The 20,577-nt window shown below is 43.1% G+C and overlaps 1 protein-coding gene across 5 annotated transcripts in view; it reads right to left on the minus strand.

Annotated features, from left to right (window-relative positions):
- The window catches only part of C1_1H12orf75 (chromosome 1_1 C12orf75 homolog), a 338,893-nt gene that overhangs the window by 70,874 nt on the left and 247,442 nt on the right, over window positions 1–20,577 (minus strand). Inside the window, exon 6 of one of the 5 annotated variants that reach the window (XR_013599065.1) lies at window positions 18,263–18,359. The exons of the other annotated variants lie outside the window; for them this stretch is intronic. The gene's annotated coding sequence lies outside the window, so the exon portion shown is untranslated. The remainder of the gene's footprint in view (window positions 1–18,262; window positions 18,360–20,577) is intronic. 5 annotated transcript variants of the gene reach the window in all.

Consider the following 20,577-nt stretch of genomic DNA (forward strand, 5'->3'; position numbering starts at 1 on the left):
GGTTTTGTAAATGCTAATTCCTAACTATATATGGTCTATAACCTATGGTTTTTTCAGTGAATTTCAATGGTTTTTTAATAGCAAATATCATAAGCTGTCGAATGTCAAGTACGTGGTAAGTGAAAACATTTTCGTGTTTATGCACACTGATCTGCTTTGAATGGTGCCCCCCCCCCTCATTTCTATTAGGAGTACTCTCTCTTTGCAGATAGTGAAAGGTAGTTAACGCAGGCCTTTGCCCCCATTGTAATCCGTCGTGCCTGCTTCTCTCTCCATTTGATTGATTGTTATCCAAGTATTTACTGTTTTAGAATTAGTTCTCTTTGGTTCATTCTCTATTTACAAACAAACACAGAGTCGCAATACTCTGTTTAGTCTTTGCAGATAACGAAAAATCGTGTAAAAAAAAAGAAAAGGAATCGAGCAAAATCAGTAGGCCACTAATGGGATCTCTTTTTGACCTCGCTAAAATAGAAACATTAGGAACAACCCCTCATGACAAATACAAAACTAGTGAGATGAACTGAACTCCACACAATGATGGCTGCAAAACAGCTCGGCTCCGCCACCCACCCCGCCCAAAATAACGATAAAGAACGGCTGCCATGATTGGTTGCGGAATGACCACGACGGAGCTACGAAATGGTGCTGCTCTCATGCTAACCCCAGCTTCAGTCTGAAACATCCAGAAACACTGTAGACTACCAATTCGATCAGTTCCGGTAGCGCCCCAATGTAACCCGGTAGAGAAGAACTAGCCCTCCCTTCTTTGACTGATGGTTCTTGTTGCCTGTCCCTTCTGTTGTCATTTAACAGAACTATTTAGCCTGCTGAAAGGGGTTGTGTTCCGACCGCTGGTTGGTGGAGACATTTTGACTATATTCTGTACCTGCGTTGTCGCGTAATGCGTCATATGACGCGCCGCGTTAGCGCATCCGGAAGTCATCCGGGGCGCGCAGCGCGTAACGTAAGCATAACAAGTCATGTGACTTGTTAATAAAACTTTTCATTGGTTCATTTTACTTTTCTTATTGTAATGATGAAAGGCTTGGTCATATGACCTAAAAATTACGCTTTTCATTACTTCCGAACATTATTTTTTCTTAAATATATGTTATAATGTTCCAGGCTAATGTACTTTCCCGGAAATTTTACAACTGTCCTGCAAGTAAAATATATTCTTTTTTCGAGAAAAAGAGCGTTTCTTCGTCCCATGACGGAGCCGTTGAGCAAAAGAGGGTCGACCTGCTGTCTTAGTCGCCGATACGCCTGAATATGAGATTCTTATCGATCACTTTATGTTGCAGGAATAGAAAACACAACAGCCCTTGACCATTTATCTTTACTGCGTTCCTTCGTATTATACCTTTTACCCTTCATGTAATTGGTCTGCTTTATTTCACTTGCCTTTTAATGATTCTAAAACAGTCACTATTATTAAAAACTTTACCAATGTATATACTACTACCATGTTTTCTTTTAAAAACCTTTATTGTGAAAATTTCATTATACAAATACGAGCCTATAACCACGTGGGCCTGCCACAGAGCAAACTGTAATCGTATATGATGAATAGACATTTACACTGTAGAGGAACGTAACGGGCGGGCCATTAGGTTGCAAGAACTAAGGTGTCTAACAGTTACGGAATCGGTGGACGTACATTTTATAATTAAAATACGACAGGGCCAGTTACAATAAAATTATCTAGATATACATTTGCGGGCAAGTACCATGGGTGACGTTAATTCGAACTTTCAACAGTACAGTAATCAATAACACATCAGAACTTAATATCAATAGGGATGTCGAAATATTCAATCAATTCTCGTCCCCGCCCGCCATGTGCTTCAAAACTGCATACGTATCTCGTGATTTCAAGGTTCTGCAACCAGTACACAACAAGGAGTTACGAGTCCCATTTATTCCGGCGCCATTTTGGGCGAGGACGGGCAGGTCCAGGATATAGTCAAAATGTCTCTACCAACCATCGACTATGATGATGTTCATATGCTGTATTTATTAGAGTAACACTCATCTGTCCACATGAAATTAATTTGCCACAATCTAAACATGTCATTTTAATCTTTCCAAAGTTCTTCTAAATATTTGGGACCGTTTCCCTTGCCTCTGAAGCTCTCAGTGCCACTTCTTTGATGAATGTACTAGCAGGTCAGGGGTTCTCCTCCAAATCTCTCTTTTATGCAGCACTATAATTAATTGGTGCCACCTCTCCATATGACGATGCATGGTATAGTTACCACAACTATATTTTTTTTCGGTTCCTCTGGAGAGTTCATCGTGGCAGATGAAGCGTGTAACGTACCGGGCATTTACCTTTTTTTGCATGTACAGGAAAGGAAAAAAAAATCGAGCGTCCGAGTTCTAAGGTGTCCCAGGGCCATTTTAGTGGACCAGGCCCAAATCCAAAGAACAGGCCGCCATTTTGAGAGTCCTCTTGCAGCCGCCTGTCGCTGTAGCATCAAGAGCAGCCGAAACTCAGCTGAATGGCAACTGAAACGGAAAAGGGGCGCCCCACTACAGCAGACGAGCCTCCACCTAGGAAGGCCCATTCACGCCGGCTCCCCCCCCCCTTCGGGCACCCCACGCCGTTATTCGGAGCAGTATTGTAGGATGGCCACACCAGTGCGGCAACTTGCTAGACATCACCTCGGTGGTAACCGAATCTCAACGCCTTGTGGTGTCTCCTATTCAGAAAACATTGTTATGCTGCCTTCGACCTATTCGCCGCAAGTGCGCACACAACTCAACTGCATAGCTTGCTAGACACCACCTCGGTGCCATCCGGATCTTGGAATGTCAGCACCTTTTGGTGTCTTCTCTTCAGAAAATATTGTTGCGCTGCCTTTGGCCCCATTCGCACATCGGTCCGCTACTGACGCCATCTCACAGGCTAATGGGGCGCCCCACGCCGAGTTTCAGCATTGTAGAATAACCACACCAGTACAGCAACTTGCTAGACATCACCTCGGTGCCATCCGGATCTCGGCGCCCCACTGCAGATGAAGTGCCTCTCAACTATGAAACCACCACGGTGACATCCGGATCTTGGCGCGTTGTGCTGCCTTCGGCCTATTCGCACATCGGTCCGCTACTGACGCCATCTCACAGGCTAATGGGGCGACCCACGCCGAGTTTCAGCATTGTAGGATGACCACACCAGTACAGCAACTTGCTAGACATCACCTCGGTGCCATCCGGATCTCGGCGCCCCACTGCAGATGAAGTGCCTCTCAACTATGAAACCACCACGGTGACATCCGGATCTTGGCGCGTTGTGCTGCCTTCGGCCTATTCGCACATCGGTCCGCTACTGACGCCATCTCACAGGCTAATGGGGCGACCCACGCCGAGTTTCAGCATTGTAGGATGACCACACCAGTACAGCAACTTGCTAGACATCACCTCAGTGCCATCCGAATCTTGGCATCTCAACGCCTAGTGGTATCTTCCATACAAAAAATATTGTTACGCTGCCTTTGGCCCCATTCGCACATCAGTCCGCAACTTAGACATCACCTCGGTGCCATCCGGATCTTGGCATCTCAGCGCCTTGTGGTGTCAGTCAGAAAATATTGTTGCGCTGCCTTTGGCCCCATTCGCACATCGGTCCGCTACTGACGCCATCTCACAGGCCAACGGGGCGCCCCACGCCGACTTTCAACATTGTAGGATGGCCACAGAAGTGCGACAACTTACTAGACACCACCTCGGTGCCATCCGGATCTTGGCGCGTTGTGCTGCCTTCGGCCTATTCGCACATCGGTCCGCTACTGACGCAAACTCACAGGCCAACGGGGCGCCCCACGCCGACTTTCAGCATTGTAGGATGGCCACACCAGTGCTGCAACTTGCTGGACACCACCTCGGTGCCATCCGGATCTTGGCGCGTTGTATTGCCTTCGGCCTATTCGCACATCGGTCCGCTACTGACGCCGCCTCACGTGCCAACATATTTTCTCCGCATTTTATACCCTATGCCGCATAACAGGTCATGTGACTTGTTTATAAAACTTTTCATTGGTTCATTTTACTTTTGGTTTCCTAATGATGGAAGGCTTGATCATATGACCTAAAAACAACACTTTTCATTGGATGAAAACTTTTTTTTTCCCCCAAACGATGAAAGCCCCACCTTGTTTCTGGATGTTTCAGACTAAACTGGCGTCAGCATGAGAGCACCACCATCTCGTAGCTCCGTCGTGGTCATTCCGCGAGCAATCATGGCAGCCGCTCCCCACCAGAAGCCTGCAGGAGTCGGGGCTCCCAAAACTTTTGATGAATTCTCAAGGCGGAGGGGACGCTTTCGAGAATGGGGTCCAAGACCTAGCAGACAAGCGTCCGATTTCCAAGGTGTCCCAGGGCCATTTCAGTGGACCACGCCCAAAAAGGAAAGAGCCTGCCGCCATTTTGAGAGTCCTGTGGCAGCCGCCTATCGCTGCACCGCAAGAGTGGGCGCAACTCAGCTGAATGGCGGATTTTGACACAGTGGACCAAAAGCGGACGGAATGGCAACTGAAACGGTAAAGGGGCGCCCCACTAAAACAGATGAGACTCCACCTGGAGAGGCCCGTTCACGCCGCCTCCCCCGGGGCGCCCCACGCCGTTATTCGGAGCAGCATTGTAGGATACCAAAACCAGTGCGGCAACTTACTGGACATCACCTTGGTGCCCTCGTTCTGCTGCCTTGGAACTATTCGCACAACAGTTTGCTACTGATGACCCACCCCCCGCGACGCCCCACGCCGTTATTTGCTGGGTGGCAACTTACTAGACATCACTTTCGTGTCATCTAGATTTCGGCGCGTTCTGCTGCCTTGGAACTATTCGCACAACAGTTTGCTACTGATGACCCACCCCCCGCGACGCCCCACGCCGGAAATCTGGACGTTGTGCTGCGTTGGGACTATTCGCACAGCCGACCGCTACTTCGTTGTTTTTCCCTAAAAATGTTTATATGTTATTACTATTTTTGTTTTCTTGTATATATTTATAAATTATTAAAGTTTTATAATCTTACTACTTTGTCGGAGTGCTATATATTTTTAATGTGACACATAATTGTAAAAACTTTGATGTACAAAGAGTCATCCCTGGAATCTTCCGCTTCACGCTCGGTCCCCTCCCCAATCACAATACAGGATGGTTTTCAGATAATAGCAACGCTTCTGCTGTGACGGATCTCATCGAGTGTGGGCCTTGATCTACTATAACTCCTTTGAAGAGGGGTGATTCTTTACAGCTGTGGCCATAAACTACATCTGCAGGGCTAGCTGATAGCCTAGGACCGGCCTGGACAATCGGACACAGAGGAAAAGGAGTGTCAGAGGGTGCGGTAGTGAATAGGGCGAAAGGGAGGTGTCGGGCGGGCACAGGGTGTGATTCTCAGGGAAGAGCAGCGCAGATGGGGGGAGGTTTATTACCCATGCATAAGACAGAGAGCGGGGGTGACCACTGCCTGGGTGAGATGCTTGCGAGGGTGGGGAGCCATGCTAAGGATCGACAGCGTGCACAGAGTGGGTCTGGTCAAGGCATCTAAAATGGCTGCTGTGCACGACAAAAGTGTGGCATTTGAAAAAAGACAAGATGGCGCACACAATGTTTTTCAACAATTCCTGATTTCCTTCGAATCGAACGTTAACAGACGTTGGGGCATATTACCAAAGTTAAGCGATATTTATCCCTAACGATGCATTGCAAAGATTTTTTTACCGTCAGAAATTATCGCAGATAAACCTTGCTATTATCAAGGTTTATCGCAAATACGATAAAAAACGACCGCAATGCATTAATATCGCTGAAAACTCAGCGATATTCATGCATTACCGAGCTAATGCTCTTAGCCATGTTATCCACCTCCCATTGGATAACATGGCTAAGAACTGCTCAGGGCAGCTGTTACTTTTTGGAGATATTCGCGCTTATCTCGAATATTTCCAAAAGTTGATAATAGGAGATAGCGATGTTAGCGACTGTTTCCAGTCGCTAACATCTTGGCATGCCCACTTTGCATGTCATTAGTGATAAATATCACTCACATGCAAAGTGGGACCCAAGATGGTCGCTATCTCCTACTAGCCGTCGCTAACTGGTGTTAGCAACAGCTAGGTAATACAGATATAATTTTATCTCCGCGAAGCGGAGCGCTGTTACAGATATATATCTTGTTTTTGAACGTTAATTTCTCAAAATGCACTGAAGCACATATATTGAGACATAGCAACGGCACATCGGGCTACCAGTCCCTAGGAGATAGCGATGTTAGCGACTGTTTCCAGTCGCTAACATCTTGGCATGCCCACTTTGCATGTCATTAGTGATAAATATCACTCACATGCAAAGTGGGACCCAAGATGGTCGCTATCTCCTACTAGCCGTCGCTAACTGGTGTTAGCAACAGCTAGGTAATACAGATATAATTTTATCTCCGCGAAGCGGAGCGCTGTTACAGATATATATCTTGTTTTTGAACGTTAATTTCTCAAAATGCACTGAAGCACATATATTGAGACATAGCAAAGGCACATCGGGCTACCAGTCCCTAATATTTTACCAAGTTTCGTGCAAATCCATTCAGCCGTTCGATTATTATTATTATTTATTTTTTTTGCCCCGCGGGGCCCTTTTAAAACCTCCACATCAAACCTAGGGGGTCAGCGAGGATCTACTATGCCCCCTTATGGTCATTTGCCCCTTCGCTTTGGCCTCCTCTTGTCTCTCGATCCTACCGAGAGACAAGATGGCGGCCGCTACGTACTGTTTGGAATGTTTACAGACACCGGAGAGCCAATCAGCTTCGCTTCGCAAAGCTCCGTAACGCGAAAAGTACGCGAAGCGGTGCGCTGTTACAGATATATATCTTTTTTTGAACGTTAATTTCTCAAAATCCACTGAAGCACATATATTGAGACCTAGCAAAGGCACATCGGGCTACCAGTCCCTACAATTTTGCCAAGTTTCGTGCAAATCCATTCAGCCGTTCGATTATTATTATTATTATTTTTTTTTGCCCCGCGGGGCCCTTTTAAAACCTCCACATCAAACCTAGGGGGTCAGCGAGGATCTACTATTCCCCCTTATGGTCATTTGCCCCTTCGCTTTGGCCTCCTCTTGTCTCTCGATCCTACCGAGAGACAAGATGGCGGCCGCTACGGACTGTTTGGAATGTTGACAGACGCCAGAGAACCAATCAGCTTCGCTTCACAAAGCTCCGTTGCGCGAAAAGTACGCGTCCTGGGCCGCTGCCCGGTCCGCTGTTACAGATATATATCTTTTTTTAAACGTTAATTTCTCAAAATCCACTGGAGCACATATATTGAGACCTACAAAAGGCACATCGGGCTACCAGTCCCTACAATTTTGCCAAGTTTCGTGCAAATCCATTCAGCCGTTCGGGCTAAAAGTGAGGCCAACCGCCCTATGGAAAACTCAATGTTAAAAACACGTTTTGGGACCCCCCTTTTTTCTCGGCCCCCACTGGACGAACCCCCCCCAAATTTTCAAGGGCTGCTCAGAAACAAAATGTGCCATTTTCCTGAAAATTTCAGCCAATTCCGTCCACAAACGCCAAAGTTATTAGACATAGAATTTTCAAAAAACCCATAGAGAAAAAATCCTAACTATATATACCTACTGGCGACCGCCAGTAGGTAATATATATATATATATATATATATATATATATATATATATATATAAAACAAACGCCATTCTTTTCCACAGTCGAAGAGAATAACGAGAGTGAGCCCAGATTTAGTGCTGATATTTTCGGTGATTTATTCAAATATTCCACCAGCCATCCGCCATTATATATATATATACACACACACACACACACACACACACACACACATATTGTTTTATTCGATCAAAAATATGATCCTTCACATCGTACAAAAAAACACAACACATCAAAATAAAAACAGATAATGTCCATTAAAAGAGTATTATCAAAATATCCATTAAAAACAAGGTTTAAAATTCATGTAAAAACACAGTAGGCTAAGTCATCCATTTGGACAAATTAAGCTATGTAGACACAGCCATTTTCGTAGGCTGAATTACACATTTTAGCCGCCTCCTCCTCCAAGCAAATAGCAGAAATCTTGAGATGGCAAACACTAGCCAAAGTGTGATATCAGATTTGAAAATATGTATAGCTTCCGAATGACACCTAATAGAAAGCATACGACAGACAGGGGCTATCCAGGTTCCTCTATAGTCAGCAGAGGACGGGCAGCAAAAGAGAAAATGCTCAAGTGTCTCGGGTACAGCAAGGCAAGATGGACACAGGACATTAACAACCACATTTCCCCAGCTACTTCTCCTTGTGTTTAGAGGAATTATTCCATATCTAAGTTGGGTATACAGAGCTTGTGCCTGTGGTGGCTCGATGTCGTCCAAGAAGGACTCAAAGCCATAGCTGTCTCTAACATTTAAAAACCTCACAGTTAAAGTGCCATGTGCAAAATGTTCAATACTTTTCGAGAACATCAGTAACCAGAACCTTTTTTTAACAAGAGGTACCAAAGATTTAGTAATGGTCCCGGGTTCCTCCCAAAGATGCCCCAACCCAATTTTTAAAAACCATGCCTTAATCTTTTTGAACCACTTGATTCGACCAGTTTGCCTGTGCAAAGCAATCAGCTCAACCATGGCTTCCTTCAGTGGGACCTTTGTGTTACTTGTACTCACCCTTATCCAGAATAGGAGAGCCCAAAATATTCGATAGGTTTTAGGCCAAGGTCTAGTCTAAGTGGCAGAAGTGGTGTATTAGCTCTAATAAAATTTGTTCTCAGAGGTAGTTAGGTCTGTAAGATTTTCCAAACCCCATAACTCGCTGCATAAAGAGCCGCTCCTAGACCTTTTGCCCTATGCAGTTCTAGGATAGGCGAGATGGGCCGGTAGGGAGAGGCCCCTACTATTCTCTACTACACACTCTCTACTACTCTCTCTCTACTACTCTCTACCTCTCTCTACGAGCAAGCACATACATATATATATATGTGATCAAGGCTCCGCTGAGCCGAAACGTCGGTGACTCTTTCTGCCGAATAAAACTTTTACACCTCGAGGTCCGTGTCCGGAGTCTGCTTGCTGTGTTGTACGAGTGCGTGAGGAGACAAACGGTGTACAGGACATATATATATATATATTTCAAAGCAAAGAAATTGCGCACTCGGGAATCAAATTCAGCAAAGATGATTTATTTTCAGTTACCACGCTACGCGTTTCGACACAACTTGTGTCTTGATCACACATGCTCAAGACACAAGTTGTGTCGAAACGCGTAGCGTGGTAACTGAAAATAAATCATCTTTGCTGAATTTGATTCCCGAGTGCGCAATTTCTTTGCTTTGAAGCGAATTTGGACTTATACTCTAATTCGGCTTGTGTGGTCCGCCGAATCCTGTGCGCCACCTGACTCGGGAGTACGGATCCCAGAAGGACCCTGTATATATATATATATATATATATATATATATATATATATATATATATATATATATATATATATATATATATATATATATATATATATATATATATATATATATATATATATATATATATATATATATATATATATATATATATATATATATATATATATATATATATATATATATATATATATATATATATATATATATATATATATATATATATATATATATATATATAATTCACTGAAAAAACCATAGGTTATAGACCATATATAGTTAGGAATTAGCATTTAAAAAACCTTATTTTACTCACACAAAACCATTGAAATTCCATATATAGTTAGTTGCACTAACTATATATCGCGCACCCGCAATCCACTGCTGATCATGTCACATATTACATCATTCATGACATGGTCAGTGACATCACTGATGACATCACTGATGACATCTCAAATGACATCACTGATGACATCACTGATGACATCTCATTTGACATTACTGATCACATCACTGATTACATCATTCATGTGATAATACGATAAACCTCTTCAGACTCTAATATAACCTTAGATACACTCAGTGTAAACAGACACTCATAGACTGTCACTCATCCATGGAGTTACTCAGACACTTAGTCAGTCATGCAAAGAATCAATCACACCTCCATTTCCTCAACTATACAGTTATACACACCTTACTTATTCAAACATATACTAAAACATATTTACTCACTTATACAATCCTGGATACAAGTTCACAATGATCCATACAGCCACTCACACATTCACTGGCTCTTATGCACAGTTATTTATATATGGTAACTCTCACATGTACTGTGTTTTACATATGTACTTACTTTGACATGTAGCACTGAGATATCCATTCACTCACCAATACACTCATGCACACAGTCAACCGGCCATACAGCTGTTTCCACATGCACTTTTGAACCCATACATCCAGTCAATCAACTGCTCACACATCTATGCAGAGAGTCATACACCTCCCAGCCACCCACACACACACTCAGTCTCCCATACAAATGCTTGGGCAACCAATCAATAACCCATACAGTTAATCATATAGCTAATGATCAACACATGCAGCAGTTTACAGAACAACAGACATAATGATGCACAAATTAAGACAGTTTAGTCACTAACCCATGCACTCAGTGAGACACATTTAATCAGTCACTCATACAGTCAGCCATGCCCCTACTAAATCCTTCATCAAGACACTTATACATCCATTCATTCTTCAATATGTAAGACATATTTTAACTTTACAGAATTATACAGTCACTGGATGACGTCATCAGTGATGTCATCAGTGATGCCATTTGAGATGTCATCAGTGATGTCATCAGTGATGTCACTGACCATGTCATGAATGATGTAATATGTGACATGATCAGCAGTGGATTGCGGGTGCGCGATATATAGTTAGTGCAACTAACTATATATGGAATTTCAATGGTTTTGTGTGAGTAAAATAAGGTTTTTTAAATGCTAATTCCTAACTATATATGGTCTATAACCTATGGTTTTTTCAGTGAATTTTCAAGGTTTTGTAAATGCTAATTCCTAACTATATATGGTCTATAACCTATGGTTTTTTCAGTGAATTTTCAAGGTTTTGTAAATGCTAATTCCTAACTATATATGGTCCATAACCTATGGTTTTTTCTGTGAATTTCATTGGTTTTTTAACAGCTAATATCTGTAGCTGTAAAATGTATTCTTCTTTAAATCCAAAAATATATTTTATATGTTTATGAATAATTTTTTTTTAAAATATTTTTTTTTCTTCGTTCCCGCTTCGCAAATCGGGAAGCTTCCCGTTAGCTGACCTTGATGCCGCGAAATAGACCGCGAGCCGGTAAACGTTTCTTTACCGCAAGTGCCGCGTTACAAAACAACATCGTGACGCCTCCCGTCCGCATGACGTTTCACGTTGTCGCGTGATACGTCATATGACGTACTACGTTAGCGAACTGGTACGCGAAGCGAGTCGCAAAGCGCAGGTTTCTGGAAGCAAACCGGGAGGCCCTGCAAAGCGCTTAACGTAAACACAGCAAGTCATGTGACTTGGTAATAACACTTTTCATTGGTTCATTTCACTTTTGGTTTCCTAATGATGTAAGACTAGGTCATATAATCTAAAATGAACACTTTTGATTGGTTGAGAACTCTTGTTTTTCCCAAATGATGAAAATCCCTCCTTCTTTCCTCACTCTGACTTTCATCATTGTGAGAGAAAGACCCTTTGTGATCACTGAGCAATGGCTTCTTTAGTAGCTTCAGCTGGTGCTTCCCCACCACCTCCACCACATCCAAGGAAGAGTGGACCACCTGCTCAAGTTATAATTCAACAAGAAGAAGAAGAAGAGGAACAGGAGGACGAGCACGAAGAGAGGCAGTTTTTGCCTGAGCAGCCCAGGACGTCTCACCGGAAAGAAAACTTCATTTGGCAATTTTTTAAAATTCCCAAAGGTCAGAAAAAAGTAAATGCAAGATACGTAACTTGCCTTATATGTCAAGATAGACTGTCCAGAGGGACCGACAAGAAATACAGTTTCGGAAACTACACAATGCATCGCCATATGACTAGGTGGCATCCTAACAACTACAGTGCTGCACAGTTTCGGAACGACCTAGATAATCTCCCTATTATGGCCAGAAGATCTGTTGTACCGGAAGTAACGGGACCAGAGGGCAGGGAGATGGTGCCAAATATACAAATGAGATTTGGTGATGTAAAACACATCTGCGTATTTTGCGATGGATTCATTTCCTACGGAGAAAAAAGCATCACTCTGATCAACAGAGCTATTGACAATCATGCTCATGTTTGTCCGAAACGCCCAAAATAATAAATACTTCTTTTTTTTGTTTTGTTGCTCCTGTTGAGCCCTTTACAATGAATCGTTTTCATTGCCCCCTCCAAGAAAAACCCAAAAAAATATAAAACTGTTCCGAAAAATTCAAAAACAGTAAAAAAATGTTCAGAAAAAAAAAAAAAAAAAGTTCTTTTCAGAACTACCTCCCCGTTATTAAAAAATTGGTACAATATTTGGAACTGTGCCAACCTCTTTCTCTTAGTTCGCTTCCCAGTTTGCTCGCCGGTACGCGAACCGGAAGCGAACCAAAAACAGTAAGTATAAGGGAAGGAAACAGACACTTATGTTAAAAGAAAGACAACTATAGGGGAGTAAACTAGAGATACTATTACCCGTAATCCACTGCTGATGATGTCACATATTACATCATTCATGACATGCTCAGTGACATCATCAGCAGAGGATTGCGGTTTTTTTGGCAACATGCCTTATCCACGGTTTAATAACGCTGCCTTTTGCTTTATATAAGTTTTCAAATTGTATGAAATATATACCAATAGGTCGTTATGAACCTTTAGGTAGTGCTTTTCTTCATGAGGTCTGGTCGCTTCCATACACATACAGATGTTTCAAAGATGATCAAGAAGTTTATCTGAATGGAGAGGAATGCACTGAGACGCCAGATCATTCACTAATGTGTAGGCACATACAGTTACACGGTTCATGCAACAAACACCGACCAAATATGGCTTGCGTGTTGCAAGGCACGCCAGTTCCTGCTATCATCCCCACGTCAAGTTGTTGGAAAATGGTAGTTATTTGATGCTCAATAATGAAGATTGTTCTGAGTTAATTAAAAGTATTCCTTTTATCGTAACAGTAAGTGAACGGGTTATTTGCTGCAGAAATGTTCTATTTCCTCCCACACATGAACATAGGGAGTTTTCAATCTGGCCACAAATACCAACCTTGGGACACGTTTCAACGGCATGGCAAGAATAAGAGCTCTTTTGTCTCAGAGAGAGGTGACCTTGAGTTCGGCCCGTGAAACTTTCGTACTTCACATAGCGAACACCCGTACAGAGGTGCACACCCTTTTCAATTAAGATTTGCCTTTCAATTTCAGCAACATGTTTCCGACTATCTTTAACGCATCCTCCACAAAGTCCCTGGCGCACTTTTTTAAAGTTGTTACCAGTGGTCTCGTGACTTCATTTGAGAAAATCTTTGGAGTCATCCCTGCTTCCTTTCATTCCATTTTCTCCACTCTGGTTCGTGGATTGGCATTTTTACTTGCATTACCAGCGGACGCTCTTGTGCTTTTTTACATTTTTAAATATGGATGTCCCTCCTATGCAACCTCACACCCTGCAGCTGCTGACACTGTTCCGCAATCGCATGCTAGAATATTATGGCACAATGCCGTTGGCGATATTAAGCACGGCATATGGATTATCTTTTCGATTCTCCTACTTCACCTGTGTCCAGCCTGTATTTCACTGCCTGACCTGTGATTTCGATTGGGCCATTGATTTGTGTCTCTGCGGACTGGTTTCTCCTGACGTCGACTTTAATCAGCTGATGACTCCTATCATTACTCACGAGTTGGTTTGTCCTGGCGAAAGGATTATGGCTGTGGCATTGATGCATGGACTACTTGGTCCCTGGAATTTACTGGCGGCAGCACAGTCTTTCTTGGAACAGAGCTTTCTTGAAAACCCACCGAGCTGTCCTCTGATGGTGATAGAGGATCCGGTGCTCGGAGAGCACGTATGTTCTTTTCCGCTTTTAAATTGGATGGCTGAACTGTTTTCGGATGAAGACGGTGACTTCCTATTGGAGGCTGTTGCAGCTTATTTTGCATACACAGTTATGTCATAGACCTTTTTCATGTTTGATATGCTGAGTACTAGCATTTCATTGACAATTCATTGACTTATTTGTCAAGTTTTTATTATTTACCTTGCCTATTGGCTTAAGACTCGATAAAGTACTTGGCTGTTTTATTTTTCTTTAGCATTAAATTTTCCTAGTTTTTAATGCTTTACCTTGCGGACCGTCCACATATAAACTTGCAATCTGCTCTCATGAGATGGCACTTCTATTATCTTATTCAGTTCGTTTCCGGATCATGGGGAGGTGTCATCTAGGTCCTGGATATCTTTACACCGTGTTAAGTTAGCATGGGCTCATTACCGGTTTAAACGCCATTTTTCCTTTTTTGCAACTTCTGCACAAGACACATAGTTGTTGCTTTAGCTTTCCACCTAGTAGTTCATCGTGGTTTACATGAGAATAATATGTTATTGGTCTACTATCTGCTTTACTTGTTAAACTATATCTGTACAGCGAGTGCTAAAGTTTCAAGAACAACACGATACAGAATTGTTATGAGGTCTGATCTCCACGACTTCATACTCATAACATAAGTGCAACTTCTGCCAATTCTGGGCATGAGGCGGGTTTTATATTGCTTTGCCGAACACACATACACAACAGTTGATGCGGTTCACATGAAGAGAGAGCTGGTGTATGCTGATGTGATTCCTTCAAATCTAAGACACTAAAGTATGGGCACGCCCTAAACCAACACAAAGAGACCTTCTTAGCAAATAATATAATATGTGTATTAGGGAGGGTGAGATATAAGCAGCCGCGGGCCGTGGAGGGAGTTACGATGGGGCAGGGAGGCGGGGAGGGGGAGAAGCAGGGTGGAGCCCTCTCTACCTTGCCCCTCCCCCTCCCTGCCTCCCTGCCCCACCGTAACTCCCTCCACGGCCCGCGGCTGCTTATAAGTGTTGCTAACTCTTATTCATTTACAGCATGTTAACATACTGTCACCATTCGCTTTTTATGTACTAGTAACTATGCTGGTAATTTTGCTACTGATAATATGTGTACTTGTATTCTCCACCCTGCTTCTCCCCCTCCCCGCCTCCCTGCCTCACCGTAACTCCCTCCACGGCCCGCGGCTGCTTATAAGTGTTGCTAACTCTTATTCATTTACAGCATGTTAACATACTATCACCATTCACTTTTTATGTACTAGTAACTATGCTGGTAATTTTGCTACTGATAATATGTGTACTTTTATTATCTAAGGTACTACGCCTGAGAAGACGGCATTAGTAAATAAACATTTCAAATACACATCTGTTCTTCTTAACTCCATGTTCTGGTTTCTAAGAAATCTATAACGACCGACTGTTCATGAGTTCCACGTATCCTGAGGTACTATAAGTTCATATTCTGGATTGTCTAAACATTGAGAGTTTGTTATATCCAATGTGACACTGTACCTAGCTTGCTAAGGAGTTTTTGATTACTAACGTGAGTTTTGGGACACCCTAATTCGCCGAGGTTCCAATCCTCTGTCCACAGTTCTGTGTGAGAACAGAAACCCTGCGACAGGGGCACCCCCGACCCTTGCTGGAGCTTCATCACACTTGCGATACAACTCCAGCAATGCATTCGCCGAGGTTCCAATCCTCTGCCCACAGTTGTGTGTGAGAACAGAAACCCTGCGACAGGGGCACCCCCGACCCTTGCTGGAGCTTCATCACACTTGCGATACAACTCCAGCAATGCGCCACCTTTACGGCACAGATACATCACGCATCTGTGCTGTTTTTGCCCCATGATGCGCCGCATTGTAAATGCAGCACACCATAGGTGACGGAACAGCGGCACAGAATGACTAACACATCCCTGGTGATGCGCCAGTCATCATAAATGTATCCCTATGCTTCTTATCTTGTTAGAGATGAACCGCCATATGTATCATCAAAGTTTTTTGCATTTCCTAAATAGCGAACTTTAAGGAATAAATAGCAATTCTTTACCATTCCTAGTTTGCGATGAGCTATTTGCTAATTAGCCGAATGTAGCCCAATGAAGCCCAATGTAGCCCAATGTAGCCCAAAGATGGCCGCCAGACACACAAAAAAACAAATGTAGCCCAAATATCAGCCAGATGTAGCCCAACTATAGCCCAGTGACAGAATGACCAATCAGCTTCGCAAACCTCCGTTACGCGAAGCGGAGCGCTGTTACAGATATATATCTTTTTTTGAACGTTAATTTCTCAAAATCCACTGGAGCACATATATTGAGACCTAGCAAAGGCACATCGGGCTACCAGTCCCTAATATTTTGCCAAGTTTCGTGCAAATCCATTCAGCCGTTCGATTATTATTATTATTATTTTTTTTTGCCCCGCGGGGCCCTTTTAAAACCTCCACATCAAACCTAGGGGGTCAGCGAGGATCTACTATGCCCCCTTATAGTTATTTCCCCCTTTGTTTTGACCTCCTCTTGTCTCTCGATCCTACCGAGAGACAAGATGGCGGCCGCTACGGACTGTTTGGAATGTTGACAGACGCCGGAGAACCAATCAGCTTCGCTTCACAAAGCTCCGTTGCGCGAAAAGTCCGCGTCCTGGGCCGCTGCCCAGTCCGCTGTTACAGATATATATCTTTTTTTAAACGTTAATTTCTCAAAATCCACTGCAGCACATATATTGAGACCTACAAAAGGCACATCGGGCTACCAGTCCCTACAATTTTGCCAAGTTTCGTGCAAATCCATTCAGCCGTTCGGGCTAAAAGTGAGGCCAACCGCCCTATGGAAATTAACATGGGAAAAACGCGTTTTGGGACCCCCCTTTTTTCTCGGCCCCCCCTTGACGAACCCCCCCAAAATTTTCAGGGGCTGCTCAGAAACAAAATGTGCCATTTTCCTGAAAATTTCAGCCAATTCCGTCCACAAACGCCAAAGTTATTAGACATAGAATTTTCAAAAAACCCATAGAGAAAAAATCCTAACTATATATACCTACTGGCGACCGCCAGTAGGTAATATATATATATATATATATATATATATATATATATATATATATATATATATATCCACAAAACTCCTTCCCAAGAAAAGAGACAGAGACCCAGGAGGAAACGGTAGGAAGCCTTCTTTATTTGCACAATGGCGAATGCATTTCGGCAGCCTTCTGCCTTCTTCAGCGCCCAAAGCGTCCTGTAAATGGTATCACATGCTGCAGGTAAGTCCCTCCTTTCAAATGCTTGCTGATGCAAGCCAGCTCCATCCCCTGCAGTGAACTCCAACGCACCTGTATGAAGTCCCGAGTGTGGCGCAGGACCTCAACTCCCAAAATGCAACGTAATGAAGTCTGGGAACTGCGGTGCAGGAGCAAGACACAGAATGTGAAAATGTCATTGCGGGGGGGCAGGGAACAGCATGCGCCTCAAGGAACACTGAGATGGAAAGTCCTGCTTTGGTGTGCAAATTGCCGAGTGCCTCCTCCGGTCCCCCAATACCACCTCAACCACGTGTCTAGAGAGTCTGTAGAGCAGGGGCTGATCCACAATGTGCTCTGCCCAGCATGGGATTAATAATCCCACAACTGCTTTCTTTCTCCCCGGTGTGAATGGCGGGCTTCCAGCCTGTCCAGCTAATGCTGGTGAAACAAAACCAACTGCAGCAGTTCAGGTCCCAGTGAAGCCGGTGCCCAAAGCGAGGTGGGGGTCTCTGAAAAGCGTCTCTGGGTGACGCTGCCATTTATCCATACATATATAAACATATATATACACATCTGCAAATCTATATAAATACATGCATACATATACATATATGCATACTTATGCATGTTGTGTACATGAAAGTTTGAAAACCACTAATAAAAGCAAAGCTAAAAAAACACCTAATTACAAACAGAATTGCTTTAACTTAAATGAGGGCGCGACCTATTGCATTTTCAATGCTTGGTTATTAGACGATCTTGAGTTCTTAATGTTGAAAAACGAAACCGAAGGTATTTTAATCGCCTTTTAGCTACCGCCCAAACCTGCTTAGCAAGTTCGGGAACATTATGTTGGCGCGGACAAACACTTTTGCCCATAAAGAAGTCACCCATGTGCGACGTTATACACACCTGTTGCAACCCAATGACTCCGTTTGGTGGCGGAATGGTGGCGCAGTGACTTCACCGCTCTTAACTGACGTCTGCTGTGATCTGCTGTTCACAAGTTCTAAACATGGATAGGCAAGGAGATTAACATCAACGCAAAAAAGTATTGTCAAAAGCAACATTTAGTTTAATTAACTGGGGCAGGTGGAGACCTCAGATATCCCTGCGTCATCCAAGACCTGCCCAACCACCCCAGCCTTGTCCTTTTAGTTATGAGGTAAGCTGAAGACAAGTTCCTTTTCTATCCACAAGGAACATACTCTTTAGGTCAGCTTCGTTCAGCTAGTGGCTTCTTTTGGTGAAGCCCGCAAAATGCTGCTCTTTTAATGTGTGTATATTTCATTTCGGGATGATCCACGACAGTCCACAGATGTTGTACTATTTGTGATTGACAAAGAAAGGAATTGCTCTTCTACACTTTGTAATAATGATAACTTGTATTTTTTATAAGTTGCTTTCTACCGCACCCACGCTGGAATTTGGATTTATCACCTCTGGGCCACAGTATGTTCTCAGCGCCATACATTCATCTGAGTGAGCCACTGGTTTGGCTTATAATGGATGGGCAGTCAGAGGCACTTCGATGCCCTACTATTTAAGTGCCCCTTTCTCCTGTTGTCAGTGGCCTGGCTCAAGGAGGGAGGAAGAAAGCCTTCTCCACATGAGGTGACATCTGATGGGGTCACTGCAATTAGGGCGCAGGGAGCTATGCTTCCCCGTCGATGTTCAGCTGCCACCTGGAAAAGTTTGTTCAGATGCTGCCGAGCCCACCTCTGTCCGCCATTCTAATCCCGCACCGGCACTCTGGGGCAGACAGGCATTACCTTTTCCAATTTAAGTGGAATTAGGAGGAGGTGTTAAACTAGCTACCTATCAAAGCGGAGCTTTGTTTTTTAAGTGCTCTCCTCCTGATATTAAGTTCCTGTCCATCTTGCAACACGAGACTCCGACCCGTCACCTCCTGTTATGACTGCAGCTGTGGCTAGGGGGGGGTTGGGGGTTCTTACTAATGGGGTTGACTAGTGAGGGTTGGTGGGGGAGTGAGCAAGGCCCTCACAGATGCAGTGAGTGGTCCAAAACACAGAAAACGAAGAATACAATGTCTCATTTGTTTCTAGTAGGTTAAACAAGCATTGCAAATGCAATAGGTCTCGCCTTTTATTAAGTTAAAGTATTTTTGCTTTGCTATACAATACCATTAGCAAAGCAAATGGCTTTAACTTAATCAAAGGCGAGACCTATTGCATTTTTAATGCTGGTTTCATTAGATCACCTGTGCCATTGTAACAATTTGTATGTTCATGTACGTTGACAGCCCTCTTATTTCATCTCGACACCATGAAATGTAAAAGAACATACGGATTTATCCTTAAATACAGACTTTGATTGATTTTGGTGTGTTTTTGATTTTGATTCATGTTTGCCTCGCTTCGCTTTGAATTGATTATTACTGAAAAGTTGGGAGCATTTTCGTTTGTTTCTATTGGTTATTATTCAGTAAACCAAAATCTATTCGGTACCCGGCAGAACCAACTTTTTTCCACACAATTGTTTTGGGGGCTTTCTATTTGGTGCATTAAAAATTATAACAAATGCACCTTGTTATGAATTTGTATATATAGGCTGAATTAATATGTTTGCTTTTGAAACGAATTTCATATTAGGTGTAGAAATTGGTTTATTAATGTGTTTTTACTATGCCACATTTCTATGTGAAACACCATCTTGGACAAGATGGGTTCCATCTCTATCGCTCACTCCAGTTTCCCACCCTGCATTTATTCTCTCCTCAGAGGCTCCGCAGAGCACAGTCATGCTGACTTGTACAGGTTTATTTCCACTGTTATGATTAAATTGCTTTTGATTAACTTTTCCTGGTTTCTAGGATATATAACGTTTTCAAGGCCCTTCCACTGTGATTTCACTGTTCAAACATTTTCCTGATGTTGTTGCTCATTTGGGACTTAAAATAATGATGTGATTTTGAATTATCTCGGTTACCTTGTATCTGAGAGCCTTCATGGCATGGACTCTGCAGCTCTCAGGTTTGGTTTTTGTAATAAACCCCTTAACTTTGCATTGATCTAGAACTCTATTATTGAGTGGACCCTGTTAATTTAGTTTTGTTTACTCTGAAAATTGATGTTGGGCAATTTCCTTGGCATTCAAGATCAACCTGTGGAAGAACTGCACAAGGTAAAGACATTTTGGGGTGTCTAAATTTCAGGGTACAGTTTTGCTCACAAAGAACAAACTGCAAGTCAGAATTATCCTAACTA

This window comes from Lissotriton helveticus, chromosome 1_1 (assembly GCF_964261635.1).
Source record: "Lissotriton helveticus chromosome 1_1, aLisHel1.1, whole genome shotgun sequence".
NCBI classification, from domain to species: domain Eukaryota; kingdom Metazoa; phylum Chordata; class Amphibia; order Caudata; family Salamandridae; genus Lissotriton; species Lissotriton helveticus.